Source organism: Mobula birostris, chromosome 24 (assembly GCF_030028105.1).
Source record: "Mobula birostris isolate sMobBir1 chromosome 24, sMobBir1.hap1, whole genome shotgun sequence".
Lineage (NCBI taxonomy): Eukaryota > Metazoa > Chordata > Chondrichthyes > Myliobatiformes > Myliobatidae > Mobula > Mobula birostris.
The window spans coordinates 15,373,169-15,390,590 of NC_092393.1; positions in this window are offsets into that span (position 1 = coordinate 15,373,169).

The following is a 17,422-nucleotide window of genomic DNA, read 5'->3' on the forward strand; positions in this document are numbered from 1 at the left end:
GAACCAGAGGTTTGGTTTAGTAGGGAGCTAGCACAAAGATGGATTGAACGTCGTCATATAGTGTATATATTCTATGATTCTGTGGTTCATTCCAGATGTGTGACAACAGAACTGAGCAAGAGTTCAAAATAGCTTGCATATTAAACAATTTCAGACAGTGGTTTATTATAAGTGCTTCTAATAATTACCTTTTTTTTCAATCCTAGTCCAGTAATACTTAGGGATATTTCCTCCTGGTACTCCTAACAACTCCAGGGAGTCTCTGGCCTGTGACCACTCACACTATAGAAGGAGAATTCGTGATGACATTAAGAACCTCAAGTCTGTGCATCAGGAACATGTGATATCTCTCTATAACTGGTGGAAGGAGGTCATCTCACAAGATGCCGTTCAGCTTCGTGGTCATGCATCTGCTGCCTGTTTATGGAAGTACCTGTAGTTCCCACACTCACCCTCGTCAGTCTCCACAGAACCTGCAAATCATTCTTGATCCCAAAGAGCTGTTGAAGAGTTAAGTTCCACCAGTGGTTTTATCATCTACAACTGGAATCCTTCAAAGATGGACCTAATGATTTTTGTCAATAATTCTGTCAGATCATTCATACGGGAGATTTAGATTTCTTTGGGAAAACATGCTCTGTGGTCCATTATTTTATGTTTCTGTTCTGTCAACCGAAAGAAAGCTTTACTTTGTCAAAATGGGCTGTGTAATCTGTGATAAATATGAATATTCTATTATTCTGCAATTCTTAAAAGATTGATTTTCTTTACTTGGTTACTTGCAATGTTGCAAGGGCCCGCTGTTGTAGAATCAGTACTCAATATTTGGTTGACAAGGTTCTCTATCAAATATATATTCTAAAATTGTTGAAAATTGCAGATCTTGCTACTTAAGAGTTGAAATGAGGATTAATGCTGAAATTTCAGCACACAACAATATTTTCTGGTGTAGAAGGGATGTCCAGATAACAAGACGCTATAATGCAAAGGTGTAAAGTTGTAACAGTGACTGCGAGTGTCATTTCTACATTGTCACCAGGGGAGCAACTGCTTTACTTAACTATCTTGTCATTGATTAAATCAGGAATATTGTGTTATTAATAGTCCAAAACTATCTCTACCCTAGCATCAAAACCTTTTGTGTGACAGCATCAAATCAATGCCTTGCCAAGGGATGGGTCATGGATATGTTGGAGTGGATTACATTTTAAAAATAGGAAATTTGCTTTTCTGTTTTATATGGAAGACCGCAAATTTAAACATTAGAATTAAGAATTTACTTGACTTTTAAACAAAACAATTCATATAGATTGGAACAATTTGCATTTTCTTTTTATGCACAACTTGTGCACTTCTTTACCTAAGAAGTCCTTACTGATTTGTTTTGCACCCACAGAGTGGGTAAAGGGCGATGGAGTCAATCGTACACTTCCTTTGCGATGTTTGCGCAGTTACTGATGTTACAGGCCATGATGTAGACATTTCCTCCACCACTGGCCCAAGCTGGAATACTCTAGGAAAAACTTCCCAAGTTCACTGCACACTTTCAGAGGTGCTGGGAGCACATTCCAAAGAATTTGGAGGAGAGAAAACTATTAAGCTGACAGAACAATGTCACAACTTTCACCAGCCTTGGAGTCAGTATTGGAGGAAATAATCACTGGGGCTTTCTTTATTGATCACAGACTCTTATAAGCATTGGTACTAAGCTGTTTGTTGTGATTATTGTCTTCTTGATCAACACATACATACTCCTAGCAATGGCTTGGTGCCATTTGCCACTTGAAAGTTCAACAGGCAAGTTCACCTCTTGGTAGAATGGTGGAATGCTGTGTTGCAGTGAAGGGAGGAAGGCTTAGCCTCTGTGCCTCATTCTTCTTTGACTTTAGCGCTTTAAGACATCATAGTCATCATATCTTTAACATGGCAGCACTGATGTCTGCATGTGACTCCTGATGAGGGCCTCAGTGGTTCTGTTCCACTATATAACTTGAGTGCCATAATAGCACAGCCAACAGTACTACTGTCTCACAGCTCCAGAGACCGGGGTTTGGTTACAATGTCCATCACTATCTGTGCAGAGTTTGTGTGTTTTCCTTGAAAACTGCGTGTAATTCTTGGTGCTTGTTTCCCCTCAGATCCGTATTTTAGTAGGTTAATTGACCTCCAAGTTGTCCCTAATATGTAGATGAGTCTGGAGAGGAATTGTTGGGAACGTATGAGAATAAAAGAGGAATAGGATTAGTTGGATGGTAGATGATTGACATATTATTAGTAGGTCAAAGGTTCTGTTTCCATACTGCCTTTTTCTATGACTCTGTGTACAACAACTTCTACAGATTGTAATATGTCTTTGTCTAAAGTGAATTATTATTTTGAGAGATCTGAGTTGCTATTGGCACTTAACACTGCACACATCTAATACAGCAAAAAGAGGTGGATTCCAACTTCTTTGTAAATAGCTTAGTCAAGGAATTCAGGAGAAAAAGCATCATCTTTTTTCATTATTCAGTTGAATGTTCCATGTTTCTCTGGAAAGAAGAGCAATAAATTCCACCTAGCTACAAACACAAGTGATTCTGCAGATAGTGGAAAACTAGAGCAACTCCCACAATATGCCGGAGGAACCTGGCATGTTAGGCACTATCTATGGAGGGGAATAAACAGTCAACGTCTTGGGCTGAGACCCCTCCTCAGGACTGGAATGGAAGGGGAGAAGAAGACCGAATAAGAAGGTGGGGGAAGGGGAGGGAGTGCAAGATGGCAGGTGATAGGTGAGCAGAACAGTGGGTGATCATTATGTCCACATTATGGCCATCCTACTTAAGCCTCTCACTCCCACAACCATAAACAGTGGTGAACAGGCAACAGGTGAACTTAAAGTATTGGTTTCTGATTGAAATGACTTTTAAAGGCCTTTTCCACACCAGTCCACCTGGACACATTTGAATTCCCAAGCCTTGAATTGCTGTATTCTCAAATTGATATCATTGATGAGAGGTTTTCTTGCCTGTTGGGGAAGATTTAAAACTAAGTTGGCAGAGGAAGGGGTCTTGGAGCAATATCTAGATCATGAAGTGGAGGAATTAATTTTAAATGCTGTAGGTAGAGTAAGTGTACACCAAGGAAACTCAAAGCCAATTTGCATCTATTTTAATGCACTAGTTTGTTGTTGCTCAGTCATTTAGTCAAATCTGACTCTTCATGACCTCATGGTCCACAGGGTTTTCATGGCAAAATACAGAAGTAGATTGCCAGGCCTTTTTTCTGCACAGATACTGTTGCTGCCCGGGTTGGGACCTGGCTGTGTTTGAACTCAGGGCCATGTGCCTCGAAGTCCGGTGCTGATGTCACTACACCACCAGCTGACCCACGCATAAGCAGCCCTAGTAAAATAGATGAACTCAGAGTTTTAATTAACGCAAGGCTCTCTGATATTGTTGCTGACACAAATGTGGTGAAAGTTGGGGAACTCTTTACTGAACCTGAATTGATTTTTGGTTATTAGTGGTAGCTGGGAGCCTTGCTGCTCATTATAACTGTGAATAACTTGGATGGCAATATGGGAGGGATGATCAGTAAGTTCATGGATAACATGAAGACTGGCGGAGCAGTTGATAGTATGACCAATGATCTTAAGTTGCAGAGAGATTAGTGATGTGTTGGCGAAGTGGTGAAAATGGCAGGCAGCTTTGAGTTCTGTTAAATGTGACATGATGCTCCTTGGGAGAATTAAAAAGGCTAGGACATGTACCATAAAGTGATTTGGTGTTGGGAAATATTGAGAAACAGAGGGTCCTTGGAGTGCAATTCTATGGATCCTTGAAGGTGATAACAGAGATAGGTAATGTGGCTGGAAAGGCTTGTGAGATTCTGCCCTTTATTAAAAGTAGGGAGTTATGTTCCAACTTTGCACGGAGGACGGAGAGCACAAGCTGCCTAGTGGAGAAGACCAGAGATGGGGTGTGGGGCCATGATCGACTCCATTTTGAAGCATTGAGGAAGAATGAAGCATCGAAGTGAATGTGGAGGAGGTTGGTCGTTGCTCTCCACAGAGTCCATGGGGTAGCCGGTTAGCGCCATTCAGACCCATGGTGGTCGCTCTTCACGGAAGGACTGAATTCGTGCGGCTGCTCTCATCTATGCTGATGGGAGGATGTTTCTGAAATTCTGCGATTCGGTGTGACTATTGGACCGTAGTTATAATGGTCTCCAGTTTTCTGTGTTTTCCTTATTGCTGACGGGCAGGTGGGCGAGGATGAGGGAGGGGTTGGGGATTTGGGGTCTGAGTTTCTTGGTGTTTTTCCTGTGAGGGCAATCTGGTAGTTTTTGTGTGTGAAAGATGGGCTTGATGCTGTTATTGCTGTTTTTTTTTTTTGCAAGGGTTGGGGGGAGTTGGTGGTTTGGGGGTTTTGATGTTCTAGCTGTCATTTTCTGTGCGGGCAATCTGTTGGTTTTTGTGCGAGGGAGGGGTTGGGGAGTTTGATGTTCCTCCCCACTGATCAGTGCATTCTTTCCTCCCCACTGATCTCCCTCCTGGCACACATCTTTGCAAGCGAAACAAGTGCTACACCTGCCCTTACACCTCCTCTCTCACTACTATTCAGGGCCCGAACAGTCCGTCACCTCACCTGTGAGTCTGTTGGGGTCACCTACTGTGGCTGGTGCTCCTGGTGTGGCCTCCTCTATATCGAGGAGACCCGTCGTAGATTGAGAGACTGCTTTCCCTAGCATCTACGCTCTGTCCACTAGAAGAAGCAGGATCTCGCAGTGGCCACCCATTTTAATTCCACTTCCCATTCCTATTCTGACATGTAAATCCATGGCCTCCTCTACTGTTGCAATAAAGAACAGCACCTTGTACTCCATCTGGGTAGCCTCCAACCTGATGGCATGAACCTTGACTTCTCGCACTTCCGGTAATGTGTCCCCCCTTCACCATTCCCCACCCCCTTTTCCCTCTCTTATCTTATCTCCTTGCCTGCCCATAGCCTCCCTTTGGTGCTCCTCTCCCCCTTTACTTGTGAGGGGGTGTGGTTGATGTCTTGCTTTTTCAACAACTGCCATGATTTTTCTGTATTTCATGGCTATCTGGAGAAGATGAATATCAGAGTTGTATTGTACATGTATACTATGTATACTTTGACAATAAAATGAACTTTTAAATCTCTATAAAGTCTTGGTCAGACATCAGCTGGAGTACTATGTGTAGAAACATAGAAACATAGAAAATAGGTGCAGGAGTAGGCCATTCAACCCTTCGAGCCTGCACCCCCATCCAATATGATCATGGCTGATCATCCAACTCAGAACCCCGCCCCAGCCTTCCCTCCATACCCCCGATCCCTTTTAGCCACAAGGGCCATATCTAACTCCCTCTTAAATATAGCCAATGAACTGGCCTCAACTGTTTCCTGTGGTAGAGAATTCCGCAGATTCACCACTCTCTGTGTGAAGAAGTTTTTCCTCATCTCAGTCCTAAAAGGCTTCCCCTTTATCCTCAAACTGTGAGCCCTCGTTCTGGACTTCTCCAACATCAGGAACAATCTTCCTACTTCTAGCCTGTCCAATCCCTTTATGATTTTATACGTTTCAATCAGATCCCCCCTCAATCTTCTAAATTCCAGAGAGTACAAGCCTAGTTGATCCAGTCTTTCATCATATGAAAGTCCTGTCATCCCAGGAATCAATCTGGTGAACCTTCTTTGTACTCCTTCTATGGCAAGAATGTCTTTCCTCAGATTAGGGGACCAAAACTGCACACAATACTCCAGGTGTGGTCTCACCAAGGCCTTGTTCAACTGCAGTAGTACCTCCCTGCTCCTGTACTCGAATCCTCTTGTTATGAATGCCAGCATACCATTTGCCTTTTTCATCGCCTGCTGTACCTGCATGCCCACTTTCAATGACTGGTGTATAATGACACCCAGGTCTCGTTGCACCTCCCCTTTTCCTAATCGGCCACCATTCAGATAATAATCTGTTTTCCTGTTCTTGCCACCAAAGTGGATAACCTCATATTTATCCACATTAAATTGCATCTGCCATGAATTTGCCCACTCACCTAACCTATCCAAGTCACCCTGCATCCTCTTAGCATCCTCCTCACAGCTAACACTGCCGCCCAGCTTCGTGTCATCCGCAGACTTGGAGATGCTGCAATTAATTCCCTCATCCAAGTCATTAATATATATTGTAAACAACTGGGGTCCCAGCACTGAGCCTTGCGGTACCCCACTAGTCACTGCCTGCCATTCTGAAAAGGTCCCGTTTATTCCCACTCTTTGCTTCCTGTCTGCCAACCAATTCTCTATCCACATCAATACCATACCCCCAATACCGCGTGCATAAGTTTGCACACTAATCTCCTGTGTGGGACCTTGTCAAAAGCCTTTTGAAAATCCAAATATACCACATCTACTAGTTCTCCCCTATCCACTCTACTAGTTACATCCTCAAAAAATTCTGTGAGATTCGTCAGACATGATTTTCCTTTCACAAATCCATGCTGACTTTGTCTGATGATTTCATTGCTTTCCAAATGTGCTGTTATCACATCTTTGATAACTGACTCCAGCATTTTCCGCACCACCGATGTTAGGCTAACCGGTCTATAATTCCCCCATTTCTCTCTCCCTCCTTTTTTAAAAAGCGGGGTTACATTAGCCACCCTCCAATCCTCAGGAACTAGTCCAGAATCTAACGAGTTTTGAAAAATTATCACTAATGTATCCATTATTTCTTGTGCTACTTTCTTAAGCATTCTGGGATGTAGTTCTGACCACCCTACTGTAGAAAGAACAGGGTGCTAGAGAGAGTGCATAGGGGATTTACCAAGATATTGCTGGAGATGGAACCTTTCCGTTATAAGGAGAGACTGGAGTGGCTAGGTCTGTTTCCCGTATAGTGGAGGAGGTTGATGAAGGAATATAATTGAAGATATAAAGTTGAGTAATATAGATAGGATGAACTGCAGGAAACCTTTCTTTCCCATGTCAGAGGTAGATAAAAATGAAGGGATAGATAAAACAAAAGGGAGAGCAACATAGAGGTGATCTGAGCGAGGCCTACCTTACCCAGAGAGTGGTAGGAGCCTGGAATACGCTTCCTGAGAGAATGGTAGCTGACAGCATTTAAGAGTTGCTGAGAGGAGCAGTTGAATTGCCTAGGCTTAGGGGGCTGTGGGCCAAGAGCTAGGACATGGTATTAATATGGAAGAATGCTCAGTGTTCGGTGCACCTACCATCAGAGTGACCTGTTTCTGTGCTGTATGAATCTAACACTTCTATGATATTGTGCATCATTTAACCCCTTAATGATTGGACTGCTGCAACAAATGGAGATTATCCAGCCAGATGTTGCCCTTTTAAACCCTTATGTTTGGTTTGGCTTGAGCATCTGTTGATGGGGGACTATTGCCAGGTCTAGTTCCTCAATAACCACAACAACTTGTATTTATGTAACACTTTTAAGAGCAGCTCTTTTCTGGCTTTAAATGTATGGAAAAGGTTTACTTGGTTGCATCAGTGTTGCAATCATTTTGTTTGCTGAGATCTTTAGAAAGGCATTCTACTCATATCCAAATGATAGGTTTAGAAAACGTAGCCTATTTCCCTATCTGCAGAACACAGGGTGAACCGGAACAAAATGTTAGCACTAAAGCATTGCATTTTCAAGACAAAATAGAAATGAATGCAAAGGCTAAATTGTGCCGGGGAAAACCCGAAGTATAACACAGAGACAGATTTGACAAATAGTAGGATAAATAGTTTTAGAGACAGTGAGCACTGAAGTTCCCATGAAGAGCCTATGGACTTGCAAGTATGACGGCAGGCTGACAAATGGAAAACTGTTTATTCTCTGCTGCAGGTAAAACATTCTTTGTGTCCTAGTTCTGTCCTTGTGCACCAACTCCTTTGCTATTAAATAAGAACATTAAGAAATAGGAGTAGGCTATCTCGCCCTTCAAGCCTGCTGTGCTATTTACCCACTCTACTTCAGCACCTGGGCCTCTGTACCTCCCTCTGCAGCTTCCTAACCAGAAGACCATAATCTGTGTGGATTGGAAACAACATCTCCAGCTCACTGGCAGTCAACACGGGCACAGCCTCAGAGTTTAGAGAATTCCAATGGTTTACCTCCTCTGAGTGAAGAAATTTACACATTTTAGTCCCATGGATAAGGATGGGACTAAAACTGTGCCCTCTAATATATAATATTGTATATTGAGTCTTACTGGCCTAGAAATGCTTATTGAACACTACCAGAAACCTCTATGGACAATTGTGATTTGGTCAATGGCATATGGTCAGTTCTCACTTGAATGTATGTACCAGGTCCCCCCAGTGCTTATCATTTACATGCCCACCCAGAGTGCCTGTTGGTGTGGTATGGACTCCTGCAGAGACCTGGTTCTATCTGTTCAGGTAAATGATTTCTTAAGACCTCCACTTATTCCCTCACAATCAGGATATCTGGGCCATTCATTTCTCAAAAACTCCCCTTGTGGACCATCCTTGTACTCCAGCTTGGTACTGATTAATTAGTGTTGACGTCTTATCCAAATGATCCTGATCAAATCTCTGTCCAACCCATTGCTTAGCCCGAACAGTGTGTTCTGGCTTAATCTGTGCCTCACTCCCCTCCACTCCATTCTCATTCTCTTGCTACCCTACCAGCCTCTAAAGAAGCCCCTTCTATCCACCTTGCATATCGCAACTGGAGATGCACTAACCTCAGAGGTAGGTGGAGGCCTTTATTTGCACCAGTAAGATCTGTTCCATCAAGCTAGATATCTTGGGTCTGTGAATTTTAGTCACATTAGTTGAAGTATAAAAGTTGAAGTTAGCCATGTTATAATAGCAAATTTTCAGGAAAGGCTGGCTCCCAATATATTTTTACATGTTTTTTTCTTCTATATTATGAATTGCATTGAATTGTTGCTGCAAAGTTAACAAATTTCATGACACATGCCGGTGATAATAAACTTGATTCTGAGTCTGAGATATGAAAGGCAAAGATAGAGTAGAAAGCTAACATCTTTTACCATGGTCGATGTGTCCAATACTAGATGGCATGCATTTGAAGTGAGAGGAAACACGCAGGACATGTTTTGTCTACACAGGGTGATGGAGTGCACTGCCTGGGGTGTTGGTGGAAGCACACACAACTATGGTGTTTTAAGGAGCTATGAGGTAGACACATGAATATGCAAAGAATAGAGGGATATGAATGACATGAAAGCAGAAGAGGTTTGGTTTAATTTGACATTGAAGTTGAGAAGACATGTGTTGTTTTCTGTTCTATAAACAACTTATTTTGCATTATGAAGGTATTATCTAGACTATAATGATGAGTTTAATACAAAATGTAAGTTATAGAATTAGATTCAGTGCTGAAAGAGAGTAATATCCTGTCATTCTCTGCACATTCAAAGAGTTTAGAAATCAGCTTTATTTGTCACATGTACTGTATGTGTGCCTATCTAAGAGTTTGTAGAAAACATGCATCATATTTGCCTCCAATACCACCTTGGGCAGTGAATTCCAGGCACCCACTGCTCTCTGTGCAAAAGAAAAAAACTTAGCCCACACATCTACTTTGAGCTTAAATGTATGCTCTCTAATATTATAAAGGTTCAAAGGTTCATTTTATTATCAAAGTATGCATGAACAATACAACTCTGAAATTCATCTTCTCCAGATAGCCATGAAGTACAGAAAAACCATAGGAGTTGTTGAAAAGAAAAGCCCCACCGACACGAAAAATAGCTTGTAACCCCCCCCCACCGCTTTCTCACACAAAAACTAACAGATTGCCCACAGCTGCCAAAAACCCCAAAGCCCCAACCCCTTCTGTCACAAAAACCAGCAGTGTCTTAGCCCAAAATGTCAACTGTTTACTCTTTTCCATAGATGCTACCTGACCTTCTAAGTTCCTCCAGCATTTTGTGTGTGTTGCTTAGATTTCCAGCAATTGCAGATTTTCTCTTGTTTGTGAGTGCTACAAGAGGTATAGGTATGATCTCTAGAAAGCCATCCCTTGGGTGAAGTGGAGATTCTGGACTAGATTGGAATCAACAAGGGGTGCTCAAGAGCTTTAAATACCATAAACTCCTACAAAGTTAAATCTTGCAAAATGGGGAACAGCAGAGCTTCACTTCCAGATGAGCTCAATGCCTCCTATGCTTGCTTTGGCCACTAGAACAGGGAGGAACCATCACGCCACCCAATGGCTCCTGATGATCATTTGGTCTCAGTAATGAAGATGATGTGCAGGCACCTTCGAGAGAGTGGTCCAGACGAAGTACCTGGCCAAGTACTGAAGACCTGTGCTGACCAACTGGCTGATGTACTCACAGATATCTTCAACCTCTCACTCCGGCAGAGTGTGGTACCCATCGGCTCAAACGTACCGGTGCCCAAGAAGAGCATGGTAACCTGTCTAAATGACTATTGCTCAGTGACACTTACGCTTATCCACACTAATGAAGTGTTTTGGGAGGCTGGCATTGAAGTATATTAGCTCCTGTCCGAATGACAACTTGGTTCCATTCCAACTGCACTACCAAGTCAACAGGTGCTATCTTGGCTCTTCACACAACCCAGCAAAAATGCATACATCAGGATGTATCTATCATCCCCTCAAAACTAATCAGTAAACTCCGAGACCTGGGCCTCAATCCCCCTTGTGCAATTCTGTCCTGAATTTTCTCACTTGTAGACTCGAGTCAGTTGGGATTGGCAAAAACATCTCCTCCACAATCTCCATCAGCGCAAGGATACCACAGAGCTATGTACCTAGCCCCCTGTTTTACTTGCTATACACCTATGATCATGTGGCTAAGTACAGCTCCAATACCATATACAAGTTTGCTGATGACACCACTGTTGTGATGTTGTGATGAATCAGAAACAGGGGGAAGATTGAAAACTTGGCTGAGTGTAATAACTTGGTTGGTGTAATAACAACAACCTCTCAGTCAATGTCAATAAGACCAAGGAACTGATTGTAGACTTCGGAAGAGGAAAACCAGAGGTCCATGAGACAGTAGTCATCAGAGGACCAGACGTGGAAAGGATCAATAACTTTATATTCCTATCTCAGAGGACCTGTCCTGGACCCACCGTATGTGAAGAAAGCATGACAGCACCTCTACTTCCTCAGGAGACTGCGGAAGTGTGGCATTTCATCGAAAACCTTGGCAAACTTCTACAGATGTGTGGTGGAAAGTGTGCTGACTGGCTGTATTACGGTCTAGCATAAAAACACCGATGCCTTTGAGTGAAAAATCACTCAAAGGATTCAGCCTAGTACATCATGGGTAAAACCTTCCCAATCATTGAGCAGATCTACATGAAATGTTGCCATAGAAAAGCAGCATCCATCATCAAAGATCCTCACCACCCAGGCCGTGCTCTTTTCTTGCTGCTGCCATCAGGTAGAAGGTACAAGTGCCTCAGGACCCTCACCACCAGGTTCAAGAACAGTTACTACCCCTCAACCTGAACAAAAGAGGATAGCTACCCTCATTTAAGGATTCATTTAAGGACTCCATTATATTGTCGTTTCATGCTTGACATTTATTGCTATTTATTTATATCTGCATTTGCACAGTTTGTTTACAGTTACTGTTCTATAGATTTGCTCAGCATGTCTGCAGAGAAGGAATCGCAGGGTTGCATGTGGTGACATGTATGGGCTCTGATAATAAATTTTACTTTGAATTTTGATCAAATCCCCAGCCCCTTCCCCCTCAGAAATAAAACGGCAACAGCATCAAATCCCCAACACCTCCTTGCAGAAAAAAACTGCGATAATAACATTAAATCCAAACCCCCAATCCCCTCATTCACATACAAGAACTAACTGATTCCCCCACACGAAGAACATCAGACCCCAACTTCCCCCTCACATAATAACCATATAACCATATAACAATTACAGCATGGAAACAGGCCATCTCAGCTCTTCTAGTCCGTGCCGAACTCTTACTCTCGCCTAGTCCCACCAACCTGCACTCAGCCCATAACCCTCCATTCCTTTCCTGTCCGTATAGCTGTCCAATTTAACTTTAAATGACAACATCAAACCTGCCTCAACCACTTCTGCTGGAAGCTCATTCCACACAGCTACCACTCTCTGAGTAAAGAAGTTCCCTCTCATGTTACCCCTAAACTTTTGCCCTTTAACTCTCAACTCATGTCCTCTTGTTTGAAACTCCCCCACTCTCAATGGAAAAAGCCTATCCACGTCAACTCTATCTATCCCCCTCATAATTTTAAATACCTCTATTAAGTTCCCCCTCAACCTTCTACACTTCAAAGAATAAAGACCCAATGTTCCAAAGAATAAAGACCCATAAAAAGTAACATATCGTCCACCCACCAATCAACAACAAGAAGGAAGACACCAAAAACTGAAGGAGACCAATATAAACTACAGTCCAATAATCGCATAAGTCTCAGAATATTGAAAACATCCTTCCTTCAGCTTTCAATGAAGCTGGTTGCACAAACGCAGAACTTCCGCGAAGAGCGACCACCATGCTGGGTCCGAGCATGAACGCCGCTGACCCAGTTACTGACCCCGTGGCCTCCATTGAGAGTGGCCGTTGATGTCCTCCACATTCACCTCCATGCTTCAATATTCCTCGCCGCTTCACGATGTGGTCATTCATGACCTCCGTGCCCCATCTCTGGTCTTCACCACGAGGCTGCTCGTGTTCTCGGTCCACTCCGAACACAGCAGAACACTAGATCGTTTGCTCGAAATCCAAACTGCACATTACAAGTTCCAACAGTTTCCATAACACAATCGAGACAAAAAGAACAAGCAGAAGGTGTGAGAAAAAGAAGTTATTGATGAGATTGGCTATCTGAAGATGTCACCCAATGAATCATTGTTCGCTGGCACCATAGATCATAATACTGAGAGAAAGATAATGTCTGTCTATTAGGTCATTCATTAGATTCAGTCTTCTCACAAACATTAAAAGTACTTCCCATTCTCTGAGTCCTACCTGCCACGCTGCTAATTCCTAGCTGGAGAAGGTCTGCCCATTATTCATCATTTATTTAGAATGTTTCCTCGAAAATCACCTTTCACCCATGCACTCATCTTTAATGTAGGTGAGAAAATCCCTCATAATGCTTTTAGACTGGGAGAAACCCAAAGTAAATGGGACTATGTTGAACTAGCTTTGCTTATTTTTACATTACATGCCATTCCTCCTATGGAAGCCCTGTTTCAAGTTAACAAATCTTAAGCCCTCATTTCCTGCTGCATTCACAGTGTATGCTTACTTTGGACAACACCTCAGGCCTGTGTAATGCAAAGACATGGGTATGCAACCATTAAATGTAAAAGTAAAGATTAAGGGAATTGTTAAAAATTGATTTTATTTTTGAAAACAAGTTAGCTCTCAGTAACCCTGTGTTCTGGTGTAACAGAAGCAAGCAATTTTCAAAGGACTTGCAGAGATAAAGCAAACAGAATCGCAAGCACCTGGGAATGTTTGAATAATACCATGGCCCCAAACTTATGTCATGGGATACTTATTACAAATGGTTTACACATCTGGCTGAAATTGCTCTCACTAGTATCTTAAGGGCTATTGTGAAGTTATTTATTTTATGTAAGCGGGAAACATGCTTGTGATTTCCAGGAATGCATTGCCATTGAGCAGAGAATTTCTACTTCTGACAAACGATTGGAATGATGTGATATGTAGTCGGAAGGTTGGAGGTAATCTCAGGAACTACTTAAGTAAAATAACTTCCAATGACAGAAACAGCAAAACTGTTTTACTGCAGTAAAAAATGTCCCAAAAGTATAAACAGAGATAAAATATGAACAGGCCTGAAAAGGGGACATTTGGAAAGATAATTAACAGCTGCAGTGAAGGGTTCAGTTTTGCAGTGAGTCTTTGAGGAAGATATGGAAATATAAAGTTTGGGCAAGGAATTCCTGAGCCCAGGGCTCAGACAGTGTCATTAGCATCAGTGCTGGAAGGAAGAACATTGGAAATGTGCAGAATGAGAGAGGAACAGCGACACAGAATGTTACAGGGATGGTGAGAGTAAGGCGATGAAAGATTTGAACACAGACTAGAAGATCTTAACTTAGGATATTATTTCAAACAGGAACTAAGGTATGTGGGTGAACACAGGGATTAGTGTGAATCAGAATATGGAAAGCTAAGTGCAAAGGTCTTCAGGTGGACCTTACTCTATGCTTACAGATTCAAGCATAGTGTAAATTCCACCTGAAGATACCTCATCTCAGCCTATTAAACACACAAATAATATCTACAGGATTTCAGGAGCTTGTACATAAGTTGCGTACTTTATGTAGCTCAGATGGCAGGGTATACCAACAAGGAAGACTTGCATTATAAACACATAATGACAATAATCACCAGTGGAGTTAGATAGATGTCAATACACTACAGAAATCAGATGAGTTCAACTTTACAAAGGGTGGGAAATAGAAGAATCACCATGCAATGACTGAAATGGTCAAAACTGGGAGTCATAAGTGCACAGATGAGAGTTTCAGAAGTAAGTGGACCAGAATTAATATAGATAAACAGATGAAAAAAAATGCAATTATAGGAATAAGGCAGATAATTAAAATTAGCATTGTTTATTTGTTAGAATATTAGTGGTTTGGCCAAAAGGTTGTTATCATCATTGCTATTCCTCTTTTGTATGGAAGTCGAGGAAGAGTTAAATCATTAGAAAATATATAGTTCTTTGCTACATTAGGTGAAAATTGTTGTTCTGTTTTTGTCGTTGCATGCATTGAATGTCATGGAATTGTTGGAAAACATTTTCCAAATAAAATCCTGAACATGAAGAACTATGAGATCTTCTGAGGACGTAATAACGTGCAATGCAATTTTATAACACCCATTTGCTACAATTGTGCAGAGTCTTGGTGGGACCACACCTGGAATGTTGTGTGTAGCTTTAATCTCCTTCCTTCAGAAAAGATGGACTTGCCAGGGAGGAACATACAAAAATTTACCAGACTAGTGCCTAACCTCTAGGATGGCAAACTCTCACCGAAGGACAGATTAAGCTTGTATTCACTAGAGTTTGGAAGAATGAAAGGAAATCTCATTAAAGTTCAAGTTTATTGTCATCTCACTGTACATATATAAAGCTAAACAAAACTACGTTCCCCGGATCACGGCGCACCCACTCAACATACATCACACACATCACACAAACCAAAATATTATATAAATAGGTTATTAATTCAAAAGCTATCATTGAAAATGCATGTAGTAAAGCGCAGGACAGGTAAATAGTACAATAAACAGCTCGCTGTCCTACTGACAACACCCTGGTGATGGCAGGGTACTCATTAGTCTCACAGCCTGTGTGAAGAAGCTGTTACCCAGTCTGGCAGTCCTAGTCCTGATGCCTTCTTCCTGATGGTAGTGGGTCAAAGAGATTGTGGGATGGGTGGTAGGGACCCTCAACAATGCTTTGGGCCCTTCACCTGTAATACTCCCAGTAAATGTCACAAATGAGGTTGGGCAGGGAATGGAAGGGAGACCCTGATGATCCTCTCAGTAGGTTTTGTTGTCCCCCGGAGGGTCATGTGGTCCGATGCTTCCAGCCCTGTCGCTGCCCTGTCGCTGACGTGCATGGTGGACTTGTAATCATTTATGGTTTGTGTACTTTGCCACGTGCGCTGTTTGCCCCAGGTGTCACAAAGGGGCTGTGGATTTTCTCTGCATACTCACGCATTGCATTCCTGATGGTACAGGAAGGTGTGGCTCTTGCTGACCTCAGATTCGTCCTGTGCCCTGAGCTGAAGACAGCATCCCGATCCCTCAGCAATGCATGAACCTGTGCATTCTGCCGTGGTTTCTGGTTTGCCCAAGTAGTGTGGTATTTGATCATGGAAATGCACTTTCCTATGTAGCCAGTCACTGATCCCGCATATTCATCAATGTTGATGTGATGGTTGTAGGTAGCTGCCTCTCTGAATGTGTCAGTCTGTACATTCGAAGCAGACCTTCAGCGCTGATGTGGCACCTTCTGGCCAGGTCCCGCTCTCCTTGTGAACTGGTTTGACTCATTTAACCAGTGGTCTGTATGCAGGAATTAGCAAAAGGGATATATGGTCTGAATATCAGAGCGGAGGGTGGGATATTGCCTTGTAGGCTCCGCAAACATTGGTAGAAACCAGGTCTAACAGATTTTCTCTGCAAAATTGATAGAACGTTGGTAGAACGTTGGCAGGACTGTTTTTAAGTTGGCATGATTGAAGTCACCAGCAACAATAAAGACACTATCGGAGTGATGGTCTTTCAAATCTCTTACTATCTCTTCTTTCAGTTAGTCCTGACGATGGGTCTCAGCCTGAAACGTCGACTGTGCTTCTTCCTATCGATGCTGCCTGGCCTGCTGTGTTCGCCAGCATTTTGTGTGTGTTACTGTCGGGGTGAGTAGCTTCGAGGTTGCAGATTGCACCGTGGAGCCCCTGCAGCACTTTCCCAGGACTAGTATGAGTGGGGGGTGGGGTTATGATGTATACAGCAATAATCACAATGGCAATGAACTCCCTTGATAAGTAGAGGGCCTGCAGTTCACCATTTTAAAAAACTACATCCGCAGTGAGCAGAGGGCCATTACTACTGAGGTGTTCACATACAAGTCTTACTGATGTGGCCACACAAACCTCCTCCAAGGGTCTTGCCAGAGGTCACAGCATTTTTGTCCAATTGTAAAGAGGTTAGGTTTTCTAGCAAGATTGCTGATTCTGGAAAGGTGTTTTAAAGCCGCAAGTTTGTCGTTTCTGTCAAGACAGAATCACATATATTTGTGTAAAATTTCAAAAGCTGTTCGAACCGGTTCATGTGTACCACAAGTTTCTCTGTAAAAGCAGGAGTTAGTATTGACCAGGAGGAGCCGACCCCTCAGATCTCGGTGTGACACTCCCGCAGTTTTCAGAACCTAACACTGTGCATTTGGAAACTCAGCTGGTTCTGCTGTGCAACATCTGCTGCCCAGCTTCCCGTCCTATTTGAGGGTGAATGTGAACACCAAGGACAACACTTTCCAGGAGATTTTCACTTCATATTTTCTAGGTTAAAGTTGCAGGTTGCTGATTCTCAATAGTACTTGACTGATAAAAAAAACTTCAAAAAGCTTCACATTTTTCCTGAAACCAGGAGGTATTAAGAAGGAGCAATCAATATAACACACCCAGAGTCCATAAGACCATAAGGCAAAGGAGCAGAAGTCAGCCATTTGGCCCATCGAGTCTGCTCCATCATTTTATCATGAGCTGATCCATTCTCCCATTTAGTCCCACTCCCCCATCTTCTCACCATAACCTTTGATGCCCTGGCTATTCAGATACCTATCAATCTTTGCCTTAAATACACCCAATGACTTGGCCT